The following is a 23646-nucleotide window of genomic DNA, read 5'->3' as shown; positions in this document are numbered from 1 at the left end:
GAGTATAATAGAGACATTTTCCAGGAGGCCTTAACCCTCTTCTCGGGAAACTCAGCCTTCTAAAATGATAAATATCTACTTAGCTGGAGAAATGTATGAAAGTTTATAGATTTTTTAGCACATGGACATTGTTTTCTTACTACTGTGATAGTTAAATATACTTGTTCTGAGATCAGAGTTTCCAAATTGCTGTGTGACAAATTTGGGTTTTGATACATTTCAGAATTTTTCACAAATTTCCCAGCTCAGGACTTGCATATGTGCCACTAACTGCTTCACAGACAGCCTGGCAGGGGAGCAAATAAAGAGGGAAGGCAGGGCAAACTGAGGGCCAGTTAAAAATTAAGACCCGTCACTTTAGTTTTATTGTAATTACCTAAAACATCTAACAAAAAAGTTTTAATAATAAACTTTAACTTTATAACTAAAACTTTAACTGTAAAACTTTATAAAAGCAACGAGTGATGTTTTAATAAAACATTTCATATAAATTTTCAGAAGTATTATGAAATGCAGTTATTAAAATAGCTACTAACCATGTATAGCCTATTATAAATTGTTACATTAAGTTGATTAACCTTATTATAAATTGTGGTGTTGAGAAATAAGTGTTCTGAGACTCATGGATATATTTTGTTTATCCTCCAAATGAATCAGAGTCATATTCAAACTCTAAGGAATGTAAACTGTGAGATAAAATCCTTCATTTTCAGCAGGCCTTGTGTGGTGAGCTCTTTTCCTTTTTTGGGTAAAGGGTAATTTTTGTGTAACAATGACAGGGATATTTGTGGAAAGTGTAACCTTAGTGATAAAGGGAATATAGACTTTGTGCTAAAAGGAGTGACGCGAGAAAGCGGTTTAGTTTGCGTGCGCTGTGAGCTGTCTCGTGGTGGGCACACCTGTGGGTGGGGTGGGTGCTGAGGCTCACGTAGATTGCCCCCCTCCCACCACTCGTGCATCAGAGTTGACTGCACAGCCCCACGGTCCCGATGGTGTGAACACAGATTGATTTGGATAAGTTTTCTACAATTAGTATTCTAAAGTGCTTAGCTTTATTATGCATGTGCGGTAGCCTCATTCATCATGACAATAAAGGTGAGCTGCCATCGCACTAAGCTCTATGGAGAACCTGTCAGCCTCTCTGTAAAGATAGAAGCTGATGCTTTGTGTTCATGATTCCTTCTCCACTCAGTGGACAGACTGTTGTGGAGCGCTCTGTCGGCAGGCGTGTCCCCAGGAGGCGGGACAATACAAGGCTCTGCTAAGGAGCTCCCAGTCTAGGGGTGTGCGGTACAAGTCACGAGATAATTCTAGAATGATCTCATAATGTGTACTCATGGCAGAAGGTGTGTTAACAGAGTGGGAGGAGAAAGGTCAGGGAAATGCAGGTGAAGATAACTGGATTGTATTACAAAGATCCGCCGAATTTTACCAAGGAGTGAGGAGAATGGAATGCTGAACGAAGGGTAAGGAGCTGGGGTGAAAGCATGAGGCATGTTGTACTGTCAATGGTCAGAAGTGGCTGGGGGCGTGGTGGGGAGAGAGCAGTAGGTGACGCTGGCTCCAGTCTGGAACTGAAGGTCCCGGGCCTCTGCGAGGATTGTTATGGGACTTTCCTTCATTCTTCACCATCACAGAAACCTTGGCTCCTTCAGTAAAGCATCGTCTATCCTCAAGAAGCTGAAGAGTCTCAATGATAATTGCTTTCCCCTGAAAAATAATCCAAGCATAAAAAAGTATGCAAACTTAAACTACTGGAGATTAAGGTCTCAGATCAATAATTTAATGGCTCTCAAAGAACTTTCCCTAATTAGAATGTGGATGGGTTGAATTGAGAAATAATCTGGGATTCGCTCATTCCTGGTCCTCAGAAATTGATTCAGAGCCAGACCAGCAGAAAAAGCGAGGGGGCTTCTATTTGTCCCCTTGTGTTGACCACACTGGGGAGTGGTGATGGCAGATGGGTGCCCGGACACCTGCCGCCTCTCTCTGCACAAGATTCTGTGCCCACAGGCCGGGCTTCGCCTGCTTTACCTCCCCCATCAGCCTCCCCTGCTCGTGTGTAGTGAACACAGCCCCCAGTCCTTCCCCGGAGGGACGGGCAGCACTGCGGCTTCGTATGCGAGGTTAACCTCAGATGAATGGGAGGCAGGGCAGCTGGGAAGGGTGTTCTCAAGGATTCTTCTCATCCTGCTACTGAAATGAAGACCTTCAGAGTCTTTCAAGGTTTGCAGGAATAAGGTCACCATCTCATATGCAGAGAACTGGGCAAGGGGAGCAGGAGGTAATTAATTCACTCTGCACAGCCAAAGCTACATGAGATAATAGTATGTTGGAAACTGGAGATTTATCTAAATATGCCAAGACAAATGAAGACTATAGAAAAACAGTGAAAGATAAGATAAAAATGGAGCTGGCTGAGATACTAACTCATGTGGAAAGATATTTTGAAGAAATGAGGAAAGGATGCTAGGAAACTTTAAAAAATAACAATTAAAGTATTTAAAGAGAAGAACTACTTCTGAACCTAAACAATGTGATGGAGGACAAAAAGAAAAAGTCTTAAACCTACATAAATGAGGAAGTGGAAAATAAATGAAAATTATGGTAGAGGGTGATAAACATGTAAAATGGAAAGCAAACAATAAAGCTGTATTTAATTGATCTCTTTAAAAACAAATAAAATGCTGCAGAAATATAAATCTGGTCATATGATCCATATATCCTGCTTGCTATATTGTGGTGATATGTCATGAGTGGGAGAGGTGCTAGATAGAAGACAAGTTGACATAGGTTCAGATCATTCAACAATATTAGATGATGAGGAAAATTTGGATAATTATGGAGAAAAATGTTTGCTATAGAAGAGATTTATACAGATTTATATTTATATAGAACATAATATCTGCTGCATTCTTGGCATGAACAAAGAAAAGACGTTCTCAGAAAGACAGTAAGTAAACTTTGTCACAACTTATGTTTTGAACTCAGCTTCTACTTTTTCTGAAGTTATGTTGCCATCACTTCTGCATCTTGATTTTATCTTATGTGTTTTTGCCTTGCTTTTTGTTTTAAGCTCAGCTCGATTGTTTCAAAGCACAATCTCTGGCTATTTTTTTTTTTTTTTCTGGCATGAGCAAGCTCCAGGAATTGAACCCGGGTCTCCAGCACGGCATGTGAGAACTCTGTCACTGAGCCACCATTGCACTGCCCAATTTCTGGCTTTTAATAATGAAATTTAGAACATTTATATTTTGTATTTTATTTATTGTTTTTTTCTCTTGTATTACTATATCCTGCTTTATTATTTTTTGGTCTCTTGCTACTTCTTTTTTTAATTCTATTTGCTTGAATTCATATATTCATTTAGAAAGTGTTCTTCATGATACTATTTTCTCAATCAATTATCTAGGATTTTAAAAAGCAAATATGAACTTACGTTTTCCTCTAATTTAAAAATCATGACAACACCATTACTTTAGAATCCTTATAGGAATTTTGTAGACTTTGGGAAAAGTTTATATCCTCAGAAAATTTTGCTTATGTTTTCTATTTATTCCTTCACATTACTGAGAAATCGATCTAATGCAAGGATTATGAATGGGGGAAATTTGGTATTGAAATATCAATAATTATTGACAATTTCCTTTAAGCATGTAGAATATATGTGAACACTTTTCAATTTGGTTTGAATGGCAGAAATTCAAAGCACTCCTCTTGATGGGGAAGATTTAATAATGGTCCTGATCTGCCTGGCCACAAGTGTGTGTGAAAATTGAGGAGAGGAAGTGGGAGGAATGGGCGCCGTGCTCGTTCACTGTCCTCACCTCTGTAAAAGGGGCGCCAGGAAAAGCCCCACGGGCAGCAGAGACGGACCCCGGGCCAGCACAACCTCGGGGGCCCTGTCCGCCCCACCGCCCTGTAAGGCCTGGGTGTAAAGCAGCGGTCATCGCCCAGGGTGGTGGGGCAGGGCCATGATGCCCAGCAAAGGCATGGCTGAAAGCTGAGGGGGCACACACAGTGAGGAAAGTCCCCAGATCTCATCCTAAATAGAGGGTCTGTTAGCAGAATTTAACGACTGTGGTGCACAGAGAACAACTATTGTGCAAAACCCGAATCCAGGTCCACCCCGACAATGTGCACTCACACTCGTGCCCTAACAGGCTGACGGAAGAATGTGTGTGCCCTTCCCCAGAAGTGAATAAGTGTTTTCTGTAGTGTTGTATCCTTGATGTCTGATCTTCAAGAAATAATAAACCACTCTCTGTAAACAAAGTTATTAAGAGAGCTGGATTTATAGGGGCCTTAACGCTGATTGGTGTGTTAGAGGACAGCCTGGAAAAGAAGACCAAGGTGGATGCACACGTGAAGAACTTCATCAGAGATATGCCGTCGATTAAAATACAGCCAAATTCAAACAGTAGAAAGATAAAAACAGAACACAGAAACAAAAAGAAAAAATAAAATGACAATGCAACATAGTACCCGATGTGAATTTCTTTGATGGGCTACTGAAGAAATGTGATAGTGATATATTCAAGGAAAGGTTCAGAGAATTTGAAGCTAGGTCAATAGAAATGACCTGTTTTCAAGCAAAAAGAGAAGAAAGACAAAAGAAAAAAATAGAACATACTTTCTCAGAGCGGTGAAATAATACCAAATTGTCTAACGTATGCATCATTGAAGCCCCAGAAGGAGGAGAGAAAACGGGGTGAAGAAAAATGTTTGAAAATATAATGGCAATGGATAAACAAAAATAATGAGTCATTAAGCCGCAGATTAAAGAACTCAGAGAAACCAAGGCTGAACTATAACAAAAGCATAAAACAAGCTCAAAAAGCCAAATTAGACAAATCATATTCAAACTTCTATAAACCAAGGATTATAGGTAAATCTTGAAGACAGACAGAGGCAAAAAAATCACAGAACAGAGATGGGAGAAAAGGTTAAAATTGTAACAGTTTTCTTGTCAGAAACTCTACAAAGGTGAAGACAACATTATTACATCTTTAAAGCCCTGAAATAAAAATCTCTCAAGCTAGAACTATGCACTGAGTGAAAACAATTATCTAAAACTAGGACGGAATAAACACTCTCCCAGACAAATGAAAGTCAGTGCCAGTAAACTTTCATAAGGGCTTTTACAGAGAATCTTCAGGCAGAAGAAATATGATATTAGAAAGACTCTTGGGCTCCCCACAAAAACTAAAGAATGTGAGAAATGAAATGCATTAAGATAAACTATTTCTGTTATTTTCCCCCTTTATTGTTAGTTGTCCTAAAAGATAACCAACTGTGTAAAGAAAAAACAGCTGCTTGTGTTGTCCACTTATGTACATGTGAAATCAAAATATATAACAATTTCACCAAGGATGACAGAGAGGAATTGAAAGTATAGAATTTTAAGGGTCTTACACCAAATATTAAGTGGTATCATAGTATTTGAAGGTAAATGGTGATAAATTAAAGATGTATATTGCAAAGTATAGCTCAGATGCTTGGAATTATAAAAAAGAACTGTTGGACTAATATACCATGGCGGAGATAAAGTTCAAATTCTAATAAATAGTAAACCTAGAAAGCAGGTAGAAAAAGAACGAATGATCAAATGATACGAAAAAATCAAAACAGATAACTGGTGAGACAGTAGATACAACGGTCTAAACACCCTAATTAAATGGCAGAGGTTTCCAGATTTTTAGAGCAAAATATGTGATGTCTACACTGTGATGCCACTTTTAATATAAAGACATAGAAAAGATAACAGGCCACGCACGGAAAAGGTACACTGTGCTCACAGAGGTTTAAAAACCAACTGGAGTGGCTTCATCAGTATGAGGCAAACTGGACCTCAGACAGGAAACGCCAGGGGACCCACTGCGCTGAGACAGTGGTCAGCTGCCAGAATGCCTGGCGAGCCCGCTGCCTCTGGACTTCATAGAGGAGCTTCTGGAATCGTCGTCGGACTGCGCAAAAAAACAGGCAAATCCGCAGTTGCGTCTGGAGACCCAGACACTCCTCTTTTGGTGATTGACAGAGCACAACCGACCTCGGGAGCGCGGCAGGAGGTAGAGTTAGGAGCTTGCACAATGCCGGACAGAGGGTGACCAATTGGCCCTGGCCAAAACCCACCCTGGCTAACAGCTGCAGGATGCTCTTGTTCAGGGCACCTGGAACCTTCCCCAAGGAAGGCCACGTTTGAGGCCACAGCGTAAATCTCAACATATTTAAAAGAATTGAAAGTACACGAAATATGCTCTCTGACCACATCAGAATTCAGTTAGACATCAGTAACAGAAAAATATCCAGAAAATCTCCAAATACCTGGAAATTAAGTAATACACTCCCATGTAACACATGGGTCAATGAGAGATTAAGAAATATTTTAAATTGAAGGAAAATTAAAATAAATTTAACAAAATGCCACGTGGCAGACCTGGTTAGATTCCCAGTCCATGCACTTCCCAAAAAGCAAACAAGCAAAAATTCAACAAATGGTGCTGCAATAATGGGATACTTGCGTGGAAAAACAAAGAAATGTGACTCCAATATACAGCATACACACACACACACAAATGAACAAAACCATGTAGGACTTATCTAAAGCAGTGCTCAAATGGAAATTTGTGGCATTAAAATGCTACATTAGAAATGAAGAAAGGTCTCAAATAATTATGTAAGTATTACAAAGTTAGGAAATAAGAAGATGGAGAGCTTGTTGGACCCAAACAAGCAAAAGGAAAGAAATAGTAAGGATAAGTGCAGAAATCAAAGAAATTGAAAACAGAACAAAAAATTCAATAAAGAAAGCTAGTTCTTTGGAAAAGTCAGTACAATATATAAAGCCTTGGCTGAAGGAAAATAAGAAGAGATGAGGCAGATTATGGATGTCATGAATGATAAAAAGGGACATCACTATAAATCTTCGCACTTAAAAGGTAGTAGGAGACTATTTTAAACTACCTCGGGCCAATAAATTGAATAACTTAGATGGAAAAGACTAAGTCTCTGTAAGACACAAGCGACCAGTGCTCACTCAGGAAGAAATAGAGGACGTGAAAAGTCCTCTGTGTATTAAAGGCATCGAATTCCTGGTTTAAACCCTTTCAACGGAGAAAACACCAAGCTTAGACAGCTTCACTGCTGTGTGCTAACAAATATTTGAGGAAGAAGCAACACCAAATTGACAGAAGCTTGTTCTTTAAATAAATAAGGAGTGACATTTCCCAAGTAATTTTTTGGTACCGGTGTTCCTCTGATTGTAAGACCAAATAGATATTATAAGAGAAGACAGTTACAGACCAGTATGCTTCATGAACACATGTGAATATCCTCAACATGATATGACAGTGCAAACCTAGCAACATAATTTAGAGAACACATCAGAGCACGTGGGGCTTATTCTAGCAATGCAGTGCTGGTTCAACAAGAGACTATCAATGCAATTCACCCTGTCCATGGAATAAAGAAATAAACAATTTGATCATCAGAATAGATGCAGAAAATGATTTGAAAAATTCAACATCCATCCAAGTAAATACGTTTAAAAACCTCTAAGTCAACTAGATATTAATGGGAACTTCCTCTTCTGTGAAAAATCTCCTTCTGACCTTTCCGTGTAAGGTAGGGAACGAGGCAGGGATTTCTACTCTCACTACTGCTATGAAATGTTGTACTGGAAGTCCTAACCAGGAAAAAGCAAGGAAAAAATAAAAAATAAATAAATATAGATTGTGGAGTAAGAAACAAAGTTGTCTCTATTCACAGATGAAGTTATTGTCTAGTACACCAACAGAAAGTCTACTAAAAGCTGCTAGTACCAATACGTGAGTTTACGAAAGTTGCAGGAAAAAGGTCAAGGTACAAAATTCAGTTGCATCTTTTTATATTACTGACAAGGGACATATGGGAATTAAAATTCCAGTACCATTAAAATAACACCAAAACATGAACTATTTAGAGATTACGTTAACAAAATATGTGTGTGCCGAAAACTATTAAACACTGATGAGAAAAATCCCAAGAAGACATAATTGCATGGAAAGAGATTTTGTAGCATGGACTGGAAGATTACTTGGTAATGTTAAGGTGCCAGTTCTCCCCCAATTTGTCTGTATATTCAGTGCATTACTGAACAAATCCAAGTTTCATAGACATGAATAAGCTAATTCTGTAATTGGTATGGAGAGCGAAGGGAGTAGAACAGCCAGGATGATTCTGAAAAAGGAAAACAAGTGTAGAAGCCATCCTCATGCGATTTGAAGGCTTGTGATAAAGCCGCAAGGACCAAGACTTTGTGGAATTGAGAGATGGGTAGGAACACAGATCAGTAAGACACAACAAGAGAACACCCAGAAATAGACGCACGCATAGGTGGTCGATTGATGTCTGACAGAGGCGCAAGGCAATTCCACAAAGAAAGTCTTGTCTTTTCAGCAAATGGTTCTGCGGCATCATCTGCAAAACAAACTAAGAAACCTTGACCAATTCCTTTGTGCCAAGTAAACATCAACTAAAATAGATCATAGTTTTAATTATAAAGCCTAAAACTCTAACACTTCTGAGAGAAAACACAGAAGACAATTTTTATGACTTGATTTGGGAAAAGATTTCTTAAATCTTGTTTAAGATTTAAAACACCAAAAGCAACAAAGTATAAAAGAAAATACATCAATAAATTGAACTTCATCAAAATTAAAAGGTGTTGTTCCTTTTGAAAAGAAGCGCCATGCGCTGGGAGAAAATATTGGCAAGCCATATATCTGATGGAGAAATAGTATCTGGAATAGACAAAGAACGCCCCCGACTCAAAAGTGAGAAAGCAAACAACTGCTGAAAATATATGAGCAGACACTTCACCATGGAAGATATATGGATGATAAATAAGTACCTGAAAAGATGCACAAATTATACATCACTAGGGAAATACAAATTACATCCATAATGAGAGGCTCTACACGCATACCACAATGCGGATTAACAAATTAACGAACAAACATGTAACAACAACAGCTGCCAGTAGTAAGTGCTGGTGAAAATATGGTGCAGGTGGAGCTGCCCCTGGCTGCTGGGACTGCAGCACGCACAGCCGCTTTGTACAGCAGTTTGATCATTTCTTATAAAGTCAAATATGCACTCACCATGCAAACCAGTTGCCCCATCTCAGTATTTACCAAGGAAAAAAGATATACCCATACAATATCTGTGCACATACGTTTATAGCAACTTTATTCATAACCAATTAAAGCTGGACACAGTCCAAGTATCCATTACCTGGTGAGTGGGTAAATGAACTGTGGTCCATCCAAACAATGGAAACTGACAAAGAAATAGAAAAGAATGAACTTCTGATAAATACAATAAGATAACTGAATCTAAGAAGCATTGTATTAAGTGAAAGAATTCAGAATCGAGCATTGACAATGTATCTGATTCCATTTTCGAGACATTCTGGGGCAAGCAAAACTATAAGAATGGAGACTAGTTCAGGGGTGAGGGTTAGAGCAGAGGAAACATTTTGGGATTATAGACATTTATTTTGTTGTGGTTGTGATTATATGACTATGCATTTGTTATAATTCAAAGAACTATACACCCAGAGAAGAGTGAATTTCATTGTGTTTAAATTATACCTCAGCGCACCCAATTTTTTTAAAAAAGAGAGCTATAAGAGACACCGAGTAAAGTGTATGGATCTTATTTGATCCTGATTTGAACACAGCAGACAAAAATTATGAGGCCATTGGGAAGATCTAAATACTGACTCTGTTTTTAATAATTTTAAGAAATTATTAATTTTTAGGTGTGATCATAGCTCTACGCCTATGTTTTTAAAAAGAGTCCTCATATTTTAGAGACACCTACTGAAATATATAAGGTTGAAATACTTGGTGCTATGCATTTACTTCAAAATAATCCAGGCATGAGGACTGGGAAAGTGGGTGAAAAAGTGAAACAAGATTGGCCAGGAGCTGGTAATTGGGGAAAGGACTCATTATACTATTCCCTTTTACATAATTGTTGAAATTTTTCATAATAAAATCAAAGAATACAGAATAAAAATGTTATCCCACCTCATGCCATGAGACAAACTTCAAGAAATTGCAAAAAGCACTTGTATATCCTTGAAGGACTGGAGAGAAAATGTGGAACTATTAAACTTTTCTACCTGGGAAATCCCTGATACTTCTTTAAACATTGGGCACTCCCAAGTTAGCAGGCTAAGCCCTTGATTTTGAAGTTTGCTCTTAGGAATCTTATTTCTGTAACGGGGAAACTAAGCTCACCTATGATCGTGTCTTAGAGTTATTTCCAGAGAATCTCTTCTGTTGCTCGGATGTGGCCGCTCTCTCTCTAAGCCTAATTCTACAAGCAAAATCATTGCTCCCCCCCCATGTGGGACGTGATGCCCGGGGGTGTAAGCCTCCCAGGGATGAGACTGACCCTGGCTTTGTGGCATTGACAGTGCCTTCCTGACCAAAAGGGGGAAAAGAAATGTAACAGAATAAGTTATCTGTGGCTATGAGAGTTTAAATAGAGTGGAGAAGCTATCCTGGAGGTTACTCTAATGCAAGCTTCAGCTAGATATTGCTAATTATCATGGTTTGCCAAACCCCAACCAACAGTTTTCCTGTAAACCCTAAAGAATACCCCAGGCTTTATAGGAGACTCTATAAAAGTTTCATTCATGAAGTTTATGTCTCAGAAACCTATAACCTCCAGATGGCTCTTAGGCCAGATAAGTCCTGAAACCCAGAGATACCAATCTTGCCGAGAGCCTCAAACTGTTGCATCGCTTACCCCATCACATGGACTCCCCTTTTCAACATGAATAAGGTAGAATGGTCATTCTAATGACCGTTATCCCTAAAGGTTGGGAGAAGGATCAAAGGAGAAGGAAGAGTTATATTAGAGAAGATAGGATTTAACAAATGAGTATGACATTATGTGATATTTCTTTTTAGTCTCCAATGTCTTGGAGTAGTTAGAAAATACCTGAAATTGTGGAACTGTAACCTATACCATACTTTGAAATTTGTTCTAAAACTACTTGTTAAAATGTATTCTGAGGGCAGGTAATGGTGTCTCAGTGGCAGAGTTCTCGCCCGCCATGCCGGAGACCTGGGCTCGATTTGTGGTGCCTACCCATGTCCAAAAAAAAATGTATCCTGAAATTTATTGCTTTTTTTGTATATATGTTATGTTTCAGAATTTTAAAAAAATAGGAGGTATGGGAGTATGGGATGTTTTGAGTGCTTTATTTTACTTTTATTTTTATTCTTGTTTTTATTGTTTTCGGAGTAATGAAAATGTTCAAAAATCAATTGTGATAATGATTGCACAGCTGTATGATGGCACTGTGAACCACTGTATGTATATATTAGTGGATTATATGAGATGTAACTATATCTGTGACGGCAGGTTCTGGTGTCAGCTTGGCCAAGTGCTTATGCCCAGTTCTCTGGCCAGGCAAGCACTGGCCTGACCATCACTGCAAAGATAGTTCACACCTGGTTGATAGAAGGCTGGTGCGATAAGTCAGCTGATTGCATCTGTGGCTGATTACATCTGCGGTCAATGAGAGCTCATCTCCACAATGAGATAATCCAACCAGTTGAAGGCTTTTGAGGAAGAAGAGGCTCTTTCATGGCTTCTCCAGCCAGCGAGCCTCTCCTGTAGCTTCACCCAGACCCTTCACTGGAGCCGCCAGCCTCACAGCCTGCCCTGTGGATTCTGGACTCTTCCATCCCCATGGTTGTGTGAAACACCTTCATAAATCTCATAATTACAGATCTCTCCTGTTGGTTCTGGTTCTCTTAAGAACCCTGACCAACCCAATATCACACTATAAAATAGGTATGTTGCAAAAAAAAAAAAGAAAACTATTGTATAGGATTTTCCTACTGACCACAAGGCAACCGAAGTGAAAACTGACAATGAACTCCAGAAAGACCTGAGGGAACCTGGAAGTTAATTGTCAACTCCCAAAATAAAAATAAATAAATGAACTGAACAAAGATCAAATTAAAAAAAAAGAAAAAGAAACAAGATGAGATTCATGTATTAGAATCGATGAGTTGTGAGTATGCGGTACTAAGAGACAGATTTCAAGCTCAGAATGATTGTACTGTGAAATATGAACGCAGGTCAGAGGGGAAACCAATTTGCTAATTGGGGTGTTAAGAAATGAGAGGACGTAAGGAAAAGAGTAAAAATAACAGCAGATACTCATAGCTTTTAAAAAGGAAATAAATTAAATTGATTAAAAATGCCCACCCTCTATATGGGAACTCGGTATTTTTTGCATTTTTCTGTAAACCTACAACTTCCCTAATAAAAAAAAAGCCCATCTCCACGGACACCAAAACATATTGCACATGCACAAAAGGAACATTCCATGAAGACATCTCTTCTCGCATTAGTAATTTTTAAATAATCACATAAACGATTTTCTGGGAGGTGGTGAGTTCTGAACTTGACCAAGGATAGAGTGGCCTGGACTGATCGCCACTGTCCCCAGGAGAAGATCTCCAGGGAGGCCCCCTGCGTTCACGCAGGACCGAGCCCGCCACCCTGTCCGTTGTCCTTCCCTTGACCTTGAGACCCCGCCTGCCCGAGACTCCAACAGCAGAGAGGACGTTAAAGGAGGACGTGTGACATCTCCGTATGGTTTCCTGCCGGGACTTTCACTAGTAAAATCTCCCCAGCTACAAGGAGACCTTCTTATGATCTGGGGTTTGATCCAGAACATAAAAAAGGTGAAACGCTGGGATGTTTTATGACACTGTTCACCGAATTTATCAACGTTTTTCAGAAATAGGGACAAATAGAAACAAACCAACTGTACAGCTGGCTCTCTGTTGTAAAGGCAGACGTAAAAACCCAGAAGGATTATTGAAAATGGAATAGCACCCAAAACAGGAACATCTACCAGGATCCATGGAGGGAATTCCGCAATCACAGAGTTGTGTGATAATAAGGAATGCACCAGGAATGGCATTGCCTCCAGGAGGTTAATATGAAAAATTAACATTGTACTATATTATATTAAGATGCATTGTTTGATGAAATGCAACAGGCATTCAGAAAAACAGTAAATTAAAGACGGAAGTGTCTTTCTGCTCCGTGATCTGGGATATCCGGCTGCACCCCTTGCTGTGCAGGGAGCATTGTCGGCATTTCCAGGATCGTCAGTTTCACTCGCATTTTACCTTCACCGTTTCCTGGAAGTGGCAGCCCATGCAATAGGACATGAACCAGAGATCTGAGCTATCACTTGGAAGTCATGTACGTTTCCATTTTGAGCTTCACACATTCAACTTAAAAACTCTCAGGACTAAAAAGACTGTTCAGTAAAATAGATTGATAAAGTGTACATGGACCAAAGCCAATGCATTCCCAGTATATTAATGGCTGCATGTTAGAATTGGGCAAAATACTCTGTTTGCATGATGTAGAAGATGCATAAAATTCCAGGGAGATGGACAGTAGCATTTCCTCATGTGTAGCGCCTAAACAGAGACAACTAGGAGAATATTCTGAGAAATGGTATTTTTGGAATGTAGAGATCCACCTTGATCTTGGATGGGAAAAGAGGACATAGTGAGGAAATACATTTTTCTCAATTAATTTATGGATGCATTACAATTCTAATTATAGTACCAATTTTTTGAAACATGAGAAATAAATTTTAAAATGCTTCTGATGTAGAACACCAGAGATTAACAAAAATATATTTCCAAATCTTTAAGGAGGATTGAATTTAATATTAAAGTTATACCAGATTTTTAAAAATGTGGTTGTGATTTAGTAATCTGCATATAGGTCAACACAGTAAGATTTTAAAATAATTTTTATGCAGGATAATTCATTCTGTTGCCATAAGAGAAAAATAGACAAACATTAACAGATGACTCACAAATTAGTTATAAGTGATCAATAAGAATATGCAGTTTATTTACTAGTGATGAATGCGAATGCAAACCACCAAATATTATATTCTCCTATTAAATTAGCACAGATTAAAAAAACAAAACTGGCTCTACTCAACGTTTGCAGGAATAAAACAGCACGTGCACTCACTCTAATGCATTCCCAGACATACAGAGTAATTGGTCAAGCAATTTGGCTTTCAGATCCTTCAAAAAATTAATGTAAGTTCACCCCGTAATTCTACTTTAAAGACAGGTTAAAGAATAGTAAAAACATATGAACAGCAATCTAGGACATTACTGTTTATAATAATAAAAGGAAAACTAAAATTTCAAATGCCCATGACTGCATAATTGGTTAAGTGAATTATGATACATCAACAATAAAAGCTGAATTGTCTTCAGCCATTAGTGCAATCACAGTTAGAAGATATTTACTGACAAAAGAAAATGCCTATTTTAGTGTTAAAATTTTACAAGGAGGCTACAGACATCTGAGAAATGATTCACATTTTGTGAACACTATACTCACTGGCACACACGTGCACACACACACACACACACACACACCCCTATATGTGCACATGCCCATCTGGCAGACACAACCCGTCATGTGCACACACCCATGCTGGCACACATGCACACACAGGTGTGCACACCCCTACATGTGCATACATCCACCTGGCACACACGTGCACACACCCATGCTGGCACACATGCACACACAGGTGTGCACACCCCTACATGTGCATACATCTACCTGGCACACACGTGCACACACCCATGCTGACACACACATGTGTACATCCTCACAAACAAAGAAAAAATGGATGACATAATCCAAAATGTTAATAGTGGTTATTTCTGGATGCTGAGATGAGGAAGGACATTTATTTCCAACTCTATAATATCTTTTATTCTTATTTTTTAATGAGCATGTATTACTATTATAATCAGAAAAATGCCATAAAATACATGAAAGTTCTTTTTTCTTCTTTATACCACTGCAAATGAGAGTATTACCTGCTGCTCGAGACTCTTATCATCCGCATAAACTTGCAGAATGAAGATAATGGGGTTTTGACCATCTGTTCCACCACGAAACTGCCCTTGCTAAGGGGCTGCTTTTCTTTCTATCTTATCATACTTGTCTGTCTCGGGAAGGAGCCTTCGAGTCGCGTTGAGGGGGATTTGGAAGAACCTTGAGCCGAGTTCTTTCACCTCCTTGGACAGGCAGTCCTGTTGGTCCCCGGGTGTGGGTGCAGCTGCAGGCAGCACAGGCACTGAGGCCCCCTGCGGCAGGCGGCTTCACGGAATCCCCATCCACAGGGTTTAAGGCCGGTCCCCACTGAAGATGGGCCCTGCGGGGCGTGCGTGTTGGGGGATGGGGTGGGGAGCACACGCTGGGGAGGTGATGACTTGCAGCCAGGAATCTGCCCCGACTTGCCAGAGAATTACAAGATGACCTCACAGCCGTGCCTCTGCTCAGCTTCCCAAACCGGGAAGCCACTTGTCTGTCTGGGGTGTTAGGAGGGCGAGGGGCCCTGCCAGGTGGTTTCAGGGGTCACAGGAGAAACGAGGAAATCATGCTGGAGGCCCGTTATCATGGACAGAGGTGGGGCAGACGGGCTGCTGTTATAAGGTGGAAAACCAGATATTTTAGTAGAAAATGCGAATATGTTTGACTTTAACTGGATACATTAAGCCTTCGAGAGCACTTCCGGCCTGCGGTGGCCCGTTTGGGCGCTGGCCTTGACCCAGCTGGTGTGTTCATGCTTCTCTCTAGTTCTAGAGAAAACTGTAAATCGTGCTGGTCTGGGAGAAGTCCCGCTTGTGTGGGAAACGCTTTGTCCAGAGCGGCGGTGCCCAGCACGCTGCAGCGACGCGTGGCCTCAGAAGGCCCTTGCCACTGGTTGGTGGGTGGCCGTGGGGAGTTCCCAGCCCCTCTGTGCTGCCGTTTTCTCATCTGTAAAACTGGGTTATTGTAAGAATTAAATGAATGACCACATGGTAGCCAGTTCTGATGCCTTCCCTGTGGCATCTGCAGCCAGCCCTGGTCCCCTAGACATCCCAGCATGAGGCATCTTAGGATGCAAGGGCACAGCTACTTGGAAACGGTCTGGTGAGCAACATTTCAGTTCTGCATTTTCTCTGTCTCTAGCCTCTACCTCAAGGCACTATTTATGGAGAAATGGCTGTCCCTCGACTCAGTGCTAAATTATTCAGGCATCAACTAAAAATTGAGGGACTGCCCAGATAATGAAAAAGTTAAATGGGGTTTGTGTTTACTGACATAACTCATAGCATTTTAAGGAACTATAAATCTAAGTTCTGTTGATTATTATTTTCCTTGAACTTATGGGTGACATTCCACAAAGTGATGCAGCAGGGTGTCTGAGGACGAGCGTGCCGCGTTGGATATGATCCTCATGTTTTTATTAGTGCATTAGTGCCTGCAGTACTGGTGATAAGATGTGAGAAGTCCATGCAATTGTGGACTTTAAGATCTAAATTAGCAGTGATTATTCGCTTAATTACTTTCTTCTAACTGGAAGCTTCCAAATGCACGTACGCATTCTAAAGGTGCACTCTCCATTGGAGATGGAATGCAAGCCACATATGTAATTCAAGTTCTGGTATTCACATTAAAATAAAAAGTAAAATGAACCTGGTGAGACGAGTTTTTTTTTATTTAGCCAAATTTACCCAGAATATTGTCATTTCCACGAGTAATCTGTATAACAATTATTATTTTTGCACTTTGTGGAGTGTGCTGTCCTTGAAATCCATTAGTGTCTTTTATGCCCGTGTCACACCTCGATTCTGAACAGCTGTGTTTCAGGCTCTCAGAAGCCCCAGGTGACGCGTGTCCCTCGGGGAGGACAAGCCGGAAGGACAAGACGGTGACCAAGTCCATTTGTGAAGAGCTCAGAGGTGTATTTGTGGATCCTTTCTAGAGAGATCATTCAATAATGCTCTTTAAGAGAGCCTTTCACAAATGCTCATTTCATGCTCGCGCTCAGAGTCGATCCCAGGTGTGTCCACTCTATCACCTTCTACGGATAAAGGGTGCGCTTGCTGCTACACAGAGGTGTTCAAACCGTGGCAGCTCGTATGGTGTCCCAAACGATTTGGTTTTCTTTTTTCTTTTTACTTCTTGGAATATGAATGATCCATTATTTGTCAGGTATAGAAAATTTGGAAACAACCAAAATGTAGAAGGAAGGGAAAAAGTCACTCATAGCTCCAGGAAATGTTTACAAACAAGTGATAAATCAGTGAACTGCCGTTCATGAGGTTATGTCATAGCTACATTTTGTGTTCTACTCTGATGGAACATTGGAACATATGATGTTATAAATTAATTAATGTCATCGTATGAGTTTTTAATAGTCTGTTAATGAGTCAGACTTTACTTAACCAAAATATTCTGGGGGAATTATTTCCATATTTTCAATGTGTATAAATACTTTTTAGTCATTTAGGATCTTTTTTTTTTATGATAACTTTCCAATCTTTTAAAAGACCTCTTGATCTAAGTCATCAAAGTGTATTGACCTGTATTAAAGGATGTAAGAAAACTGCTGTGAGAGGAGTCAGGGTTATTGAAGTTCAGGGAAAGGATTGGTTTCTTCCTTTTCATTCTCATGCTTGACTTTATTTTATTTAATATTTTATTTTTTTTATAACTTAATTTAATTTTATATTTTGTTTTATTTTATATTTTATTTCCTGGGTTATTTTTATTTTAATTCTACTTTGCTTTGTTTTCAATTGTTATTTTATTTTATGTAGTAGTTTATTGTTCTATTTTATTTTTATTTTGATCCATAAAATTATTTCCTAAATAAAATTATTGTATTTTCATTATTTTATTTTCGCATTTACCTTTGCTGTCTAAGGTTTCCAGTGTATGGCTAACAGACGGCCCCTATGCGGTGCCCTTTGAAAGGGAGTGCTTCCACTACTTTTTAGCAAATACCCATTATTTGGTTTTGAAATTTTCCTTTTGGTCCTAGCTTGCTAATAGTTATATTCACTGAATCATAATTCAGTGTTGTGTTTTTAAAAAGGCCTTCCTGCGTCCACTAAGACGATCATGCTTTTCTTCCTTTATTCCGTTGTGCCCAGCCTCTCTGACTGCTATCGTGTTTGATCCCTCCGGGTTGCCTTTGATAAACCCGAATTCTTAAGAACGAGCTGCCTTTTTGTGTACGGCGCTGGATTTGTTGCTCACACTTTGTTCAGTGTCTGAACTATGTGTGTGTGACTGGCCTGCCATTTTCCTTCTTTTCTTTTACGCTCACCTCGAATGGGTTATACTGGCTTCATGGCCTGAGTTGGGGAGCAGTGCGGATTTCATTGTATTTTATTTGTTTATTTTTTTTTTTTGCATGGGCAGGCACCGGGAACTGAACCCGGGTCTCCGGCATGGCAGGCAAGAACTCTGCCTGCTGAGCCACCGTGGCCCTATTTTATTTTTTGAAAGAGTTTCAGCACACTAGAATAGTTAATGTCTTTAAACAATAATTTGTTGAACTTGCCTCTTAAAATGTGAACCTGGTCTTTACTTTGTGGAAAGACTTTTAGCTACTGATTAATGTGTTAATTTAATTTAATTTATTGATCATTTAATTTTATGCTTTTATTTCTTATTCTGACACAGTTGACAAGTTATATATTTACATATATATGTGTATATATATTTTTTCCTAGAAGTCATACTTACAGCTAAGTTTTCAGTGACTTTTTGGGGGGTTGTATAAGATATTCATGGTATTTACTTATCTTTTTAGTTTGCTGTAGCCATACCAATACTGATTTGCTTTCTCTAGACTTTTCCCCTCATGTTGATATAGCTACACAATTTTCTGCTGCTTATATTTTCCCCTGCGACTTTTTTCATATCTTTGAAGCCAATCTTTCTATGTGTCCTCACGATTTAAGTGAATCTCTTTAGGCATCATGTAGCTAGGTTTTTTTTTTCCAATTACCATCCATCTTTTAACTCATTAGCCAATTTACATTTATTATGAATGTTGATCTATTTGGATCTGTTGCTAACTTCTATGTTCTGGATTTCTAGTTTTGCTAATTTTTCTGTGCTTTTTTATTTTTCTGCTGTTAATTTAATACTTTTCTCAGCTTTTAATTTTATTTTTCCTATATTGCTTAGAATTTATACATGCCATTTCTATTATTTAAAAGAAATACTTTAAATTTATAACATGTATACTTGATTTAAAAAGTTAAAAGTCACACATTATTTAACCTCTCCTGTCTTCCACTGAACAACACAAGGACATAACCACAGTTGCTAATGCCCGCCTCCCTTCCTTCCCCTGCCTAACTAGCAGCTCTGGTTTTTCATTATTTAGGTCTTAAACTTATAATGTGAAGTCTGCATTTTTTATTTCTTATTTCTCATTTAAATCCTTTAGAATTTATTTTAATGTAAGCTAGCTAATGGTAAAATTTTCAGTTTGTAATTGTCTGAAAAATGTATTTATTATTTTTCTCATTTTAAAAAAATGGGTAATTTTTCTGGTTGGCAGTTGTTTTTTTTCTCAACTCTTGAATATTTTATCCCCATGTCCTCTGACTTCCATTCCTTTCTGCTGATAAATTTTCTAACAGATATTCCTGTGTAGATCATCTGGCTTTTTTCTCTGGACTTGTTAATATTTTTGTCTTTTGCTTTAGGATTTACAATTTCATCACTGTGTTTCTAGATATGGTTCTTTTAAAAATGCAATCTGCTTATTTTATCTTGTGCTTTCTGTGGATTCATGTATTTATCAGCCCTGCAAGATCCTTAAAATGCTGCCTGGTCTTCAATCTCTTTCTCTCCTTCTGAGATTTTGATAAGTAGTACATTAAACTCTATTATTCTATACTCTACATCCCTTAGCTTTTCTTTCACATTATTTGAGTCTTTGTTCTCTTTGTGTGTTCTGGATGATTTCTTTATATTTTCCAGTTAAGTCTCCATTCATCTGTGTCTAATCTGCCATTTCAACTCTCCATGAAGTTCCTTTATTTAAATGATTGCAATATTAGTCTGCAGATATTTCCTTGGCTTCTTTTTTGAAACCTATTTCTTCATTCCTTCTAGTGTTTTGATCCTCATTAATCTTTAAAACATTTCATAGGGAAATACTTTATATTCTGTATATGGAAGTTCTGATATCTTTAGTCTTTGAGGGTTCAGATGGGATGTTTGTTACTTTGCTGATTCCTACTCATGGTAGCCTGTTTCTTCTTTTACTTGGCGTTTTTCAATTATGAGATTATCATTTGATCTTAATATGTGGGACTCAGGCCAGCCTAAAGTGGCTGTTTCCCTCTGGAGAGGATTTACACCGATGTCTGCAGAAATAAGAGGCAACACTAACCGAGGACAAGACCCCATGAGCTCTTGCTCAGCTCTCCCGTCCGAGATTCGAGTGGGCATCCCCAGCTCACCCTGTCTGGCCTCTGCCTCTGCCCTTGGGGAGCACCTGCCCACCTCTTCCCCCCGCCCTTAAGGATGAGCAGGCACAGCTGGCCTGGACAATGGGGATCTTCAGCTTGCAACGGGCATTAGGAGGTTAAAAGTGTTGCTAGGTTACCGCTTCAGAATGGTGAGAAAGAGACATGGCCTCAGAGGCATCGATGCAGGCTTTGGTTAAAGGAGGAATTCTCACCAAGGTCTCTGAGATAACTTGGACAATGACTTTTAGAACGAACACTACGTGGTTGATTCTACCAGGCCAAGATGTAAATACTGAGGCAGGAGAAGGGCCAGAGTGTGTGGATAGCATGCTTCCTTGAGCACCCAACTTCTTTGCTTTCACTGAGGGATGAGACAGAGAGTCACCATGACCCCTGGGAGCGCCTGACCACAGGCCAGTGGTCTTGGATGGCCAGGACACAGGCAGGTCTCCCTGCTCCCCATGCTGAGCCTGTCACAGAAACCTTTCCAAGGCCTCCCTGGTAAATGTGAGGCTGTTTCTAGGCATCCCGGCCGTAGAGAGAGCAGGTGTGTGTGTGTGTACTTCCCTACTCAGGCAGAGATGCCAGGCGCATCGCAGTGAATTAGGACGTAGGGATAGGGTGGGCACTGACTGAGAGAGCAGCTTGACCGTTGCAATGGAAGGCAGAATGTGAGTAGTTGGACATGCATTTGGCAGATTTGCTCCGAGTTTCAGCCATCTGAAATCCTCTCAAGTTTAAGGTGCAGCTGTTTCCCTTCGCCCAAATCACTTAGGCCTGTTGCCATGATCCGCTGAGGTGGGTCCCTTGAGGCATTGGCTGTCCCATTGGGGAACTGGGGAACTGTTTTCTTCCCATGCCCACCTCAATTTTTTTTATCTCCTTTCCTTGGAACTTTCATGGACTACAGGAGAACATGCCATGCTGTCGTCTCCTTGCTTTGGGCACTATTGAAGGTGGTGCGTGGACCTGTGTCACCAACATGGAATGGAAGTCAAAGTCCATGGCTTTGGCCTGGCCTCTTCTACCACATCCCTGCCCCCTCTCCTGACTTCTGAGACTGCAGCGACCACCTGCCCCTCACCCCCGAAACTCCCTTCTGTTTCCCAAGCACCTGCCTCTGGGCCTTTGTGGTTCTGTCCTCTCCTCCCAGGACACCGTCCCTCTGATGTCCTTACAGCTCTTTGCTGTCTTTCTGGGCCATCTGATGAGATGTCCCCTCTGCCAACCAGCGTCCTATCTGTGGTCATTACCCTGGCTGCGGGGTCTTTCATGCACCAGCTGGACATCAGTGTCTTCACCTGTGCACCTGCTGTGGCCTGTCCCCCTACCCAGACAGGACTGCAAGGGCAGGGTCCGCCTGCCTCATCACTGCTCTCTCTGTGGTTAGTACGAAAGAGCAGATGACCACTGCCGGACGTCAATGCTGTGGTCGGGAGGGGAGGGGGACCCTCTTTCCTGGCTGTGGTTGGGGACAGGCCGCCATCCTGCCAGCCTGGCAGATGTCCTGCACAGAACCCGGCTGTGCTGGTGCAGGGACTGAGACGCTTGTTCAAGCTTTTGGGTGTGCACGCATGGTAGCAGGAAGTTCTTCAATCCAGTGGCTTGGGTTAAAAGGCTGAACTGAGAGCCCCTTGATCTTGCACGGTCTCTCACACATCTCATGGGTGTGAGGCCTTTTGGCTTCTGGTGCCCACCATGGGGGCCCCACCGAGCAGATGGCAGCGGGGTCCAGCCCCCAGGCCAGGCTCTGTGTGTGTCAGCGGCTCTCTTGTCCTCTGCAGTTCCAGTCTCCATAAGGACACGGCGCTCTTTATCACCAATGCCTTGATTCTGGAATCTCAAACTCTCATCTCATTTAGCGTTTCCGTCCTGCAAAGACAGACCCAATTGTACTCTATTTTGCTACATGGAAGCTGAAATTCGATGTCCACGCTTCAGCAGTGGCAGTGTATCACAGAGATGTTTTCCTGAATCTTTCTGTATTAGATTTTCTTTCTCAAATACTTTTTTATTCCCTGAGGTATACCTGGAAGCCCCTGGTCCAGAGGCTGTTTCTTGGGAAAACGTTTGCATTTCAAGGAATGGAGTCATCCATGTGTACCCGTTTATCCTTGTAGATCTAGTAAAGGTCTGTCCACCTTCTGGAATGTTCTGGAAAGGAGCAGCCACATGCACTTACCTCAGGAAATCCAAGGAATAAAGCCCGCTCCGGCAGGTGGTGAAGAGAAAGGCATTTCGGTATCTCGATGATGAGACATTCAATCATCTTAATTTCATAATGAAGATAGGCACAGCAGAGCAGCAGAATTCCTAAAACCCGTCAGCTGGTTGATTGCATCGCCATCTAAATGCATCTCCAAAGAGAAAGATGAGGGCTGAGAATAATTTCCTGTGCTTTATGGCCGCCCTGGGATATTACGAGACAGGTAAAAGGTGAGTGCAACTTGAATGCACGTTGAACATAATGAAGTGGTTTGGAAACAGCTGCCTGATGACAAACAGCTTAGTTTTGCTTAATGCATTAAGGAACTCTTGCACAAACTTAGTTGTTGTGCAAACAAATAGGACTCTGCCCTACTTTCAAGGTCAATAAAGCCTCAGGCTGGCTGTCGGGAATAGAATCTGTTGCTGCCACTGGAAAAACAGAAACGGGTCTATTGTGGGATGAAAGGTTGGTGTTTGCTCAGTGCTACTACAATCCACAGGAAAAGGCACTCTTTGTAGCAACAGCCGTTCGGGTAGCAGATGTGCCAGATTCACCTCTCAGGTGTAAACAGAGAAATTGAGGGAGCTGAGTAGATGCATTTAACCCGCTGATGCCACTTATTAAATGAGTCCTTTGGGGGCCACTGTTTCCTGACAGTCACCCCGCTGACCTATTTATTAGGTGCCTCCTGAGTATGGTCAGTGGGCAGCTTTGGGCTCATCCTCCCTTTGAGGAGTTTATGAGGTAGTGTGGCAGGTGTGTGAGTAGGTGTCTCTCGCAGGTTCTGGTGAAAAGTGAGCCTGGGGAGGCCAGCGGCTCTCCTGAGCCAGCCCCAGTCTGTCATAACCGGTCTGCAGCCCCCGAGGCGCCATCCCTTCACCCCCCAGGAGGAACCTGAGATGGCGCCTGCCCCACTTACGGCTTCTTCCTGAGATGGATCCCGGATTCGAGAAAGCCCAGTGGCAGTGCCGGCAGGGACGTGGCACGGAAGCGATCAGACCAGAAGTCGAGGCTGACAGCACTTGTTGGAAG

The 23646-nt window shown here is 40.8% G+C and overlaps 1 protein-coding gene and 1 long non-coding RNA gene across 2 annotated transcripts in view; one reads left to right on the top strand and one right to left on the bottom strand.

The window, feature by feature from the left end:
• Positions 1-23646, top strand: part of TCERG1L (transcription elongation regulator 1 like) — a 215433-nt gene that overhangs the window by 4749 nt on the left and 187038 nt on the right. The window lies entirely within an intron of this gene.
• Positions 994-23646, bottom strand: LOC143653307 (uncharacterized). The gene is made up of 3 exons (XR_013161246.1): positions 23534-23646; positions 22588-22752; positions 994-1710 (listed from the first exon to the last, which is right to left on the bottom strand). It is a non-coding gene; the product is annotated as an uncharacterized LOC143653307 (long non-coding RNA).

The sequence above is a fragment of the Tamandua tetradactyla genome, chromosome 13 (assembly GCF_023851605.1).
Source record: "Tamandua tetradactyla isolate mTamTet1 chromosome 13, mTamTet1.pri, whole genome shotgun sequence".
NCBI classification, from domain to species: domain Eukaryota; kingdom Metazoa; phylum Chordata; class Mammalia; order Pilosa; family Myrmecophagidae; genus Tamandua; species Tamandua tetradactyla.
Note: the sequence above shows the minus strand (reverse complement) of the source record. Positions and strands in the feature narration are given on the sequence as shown.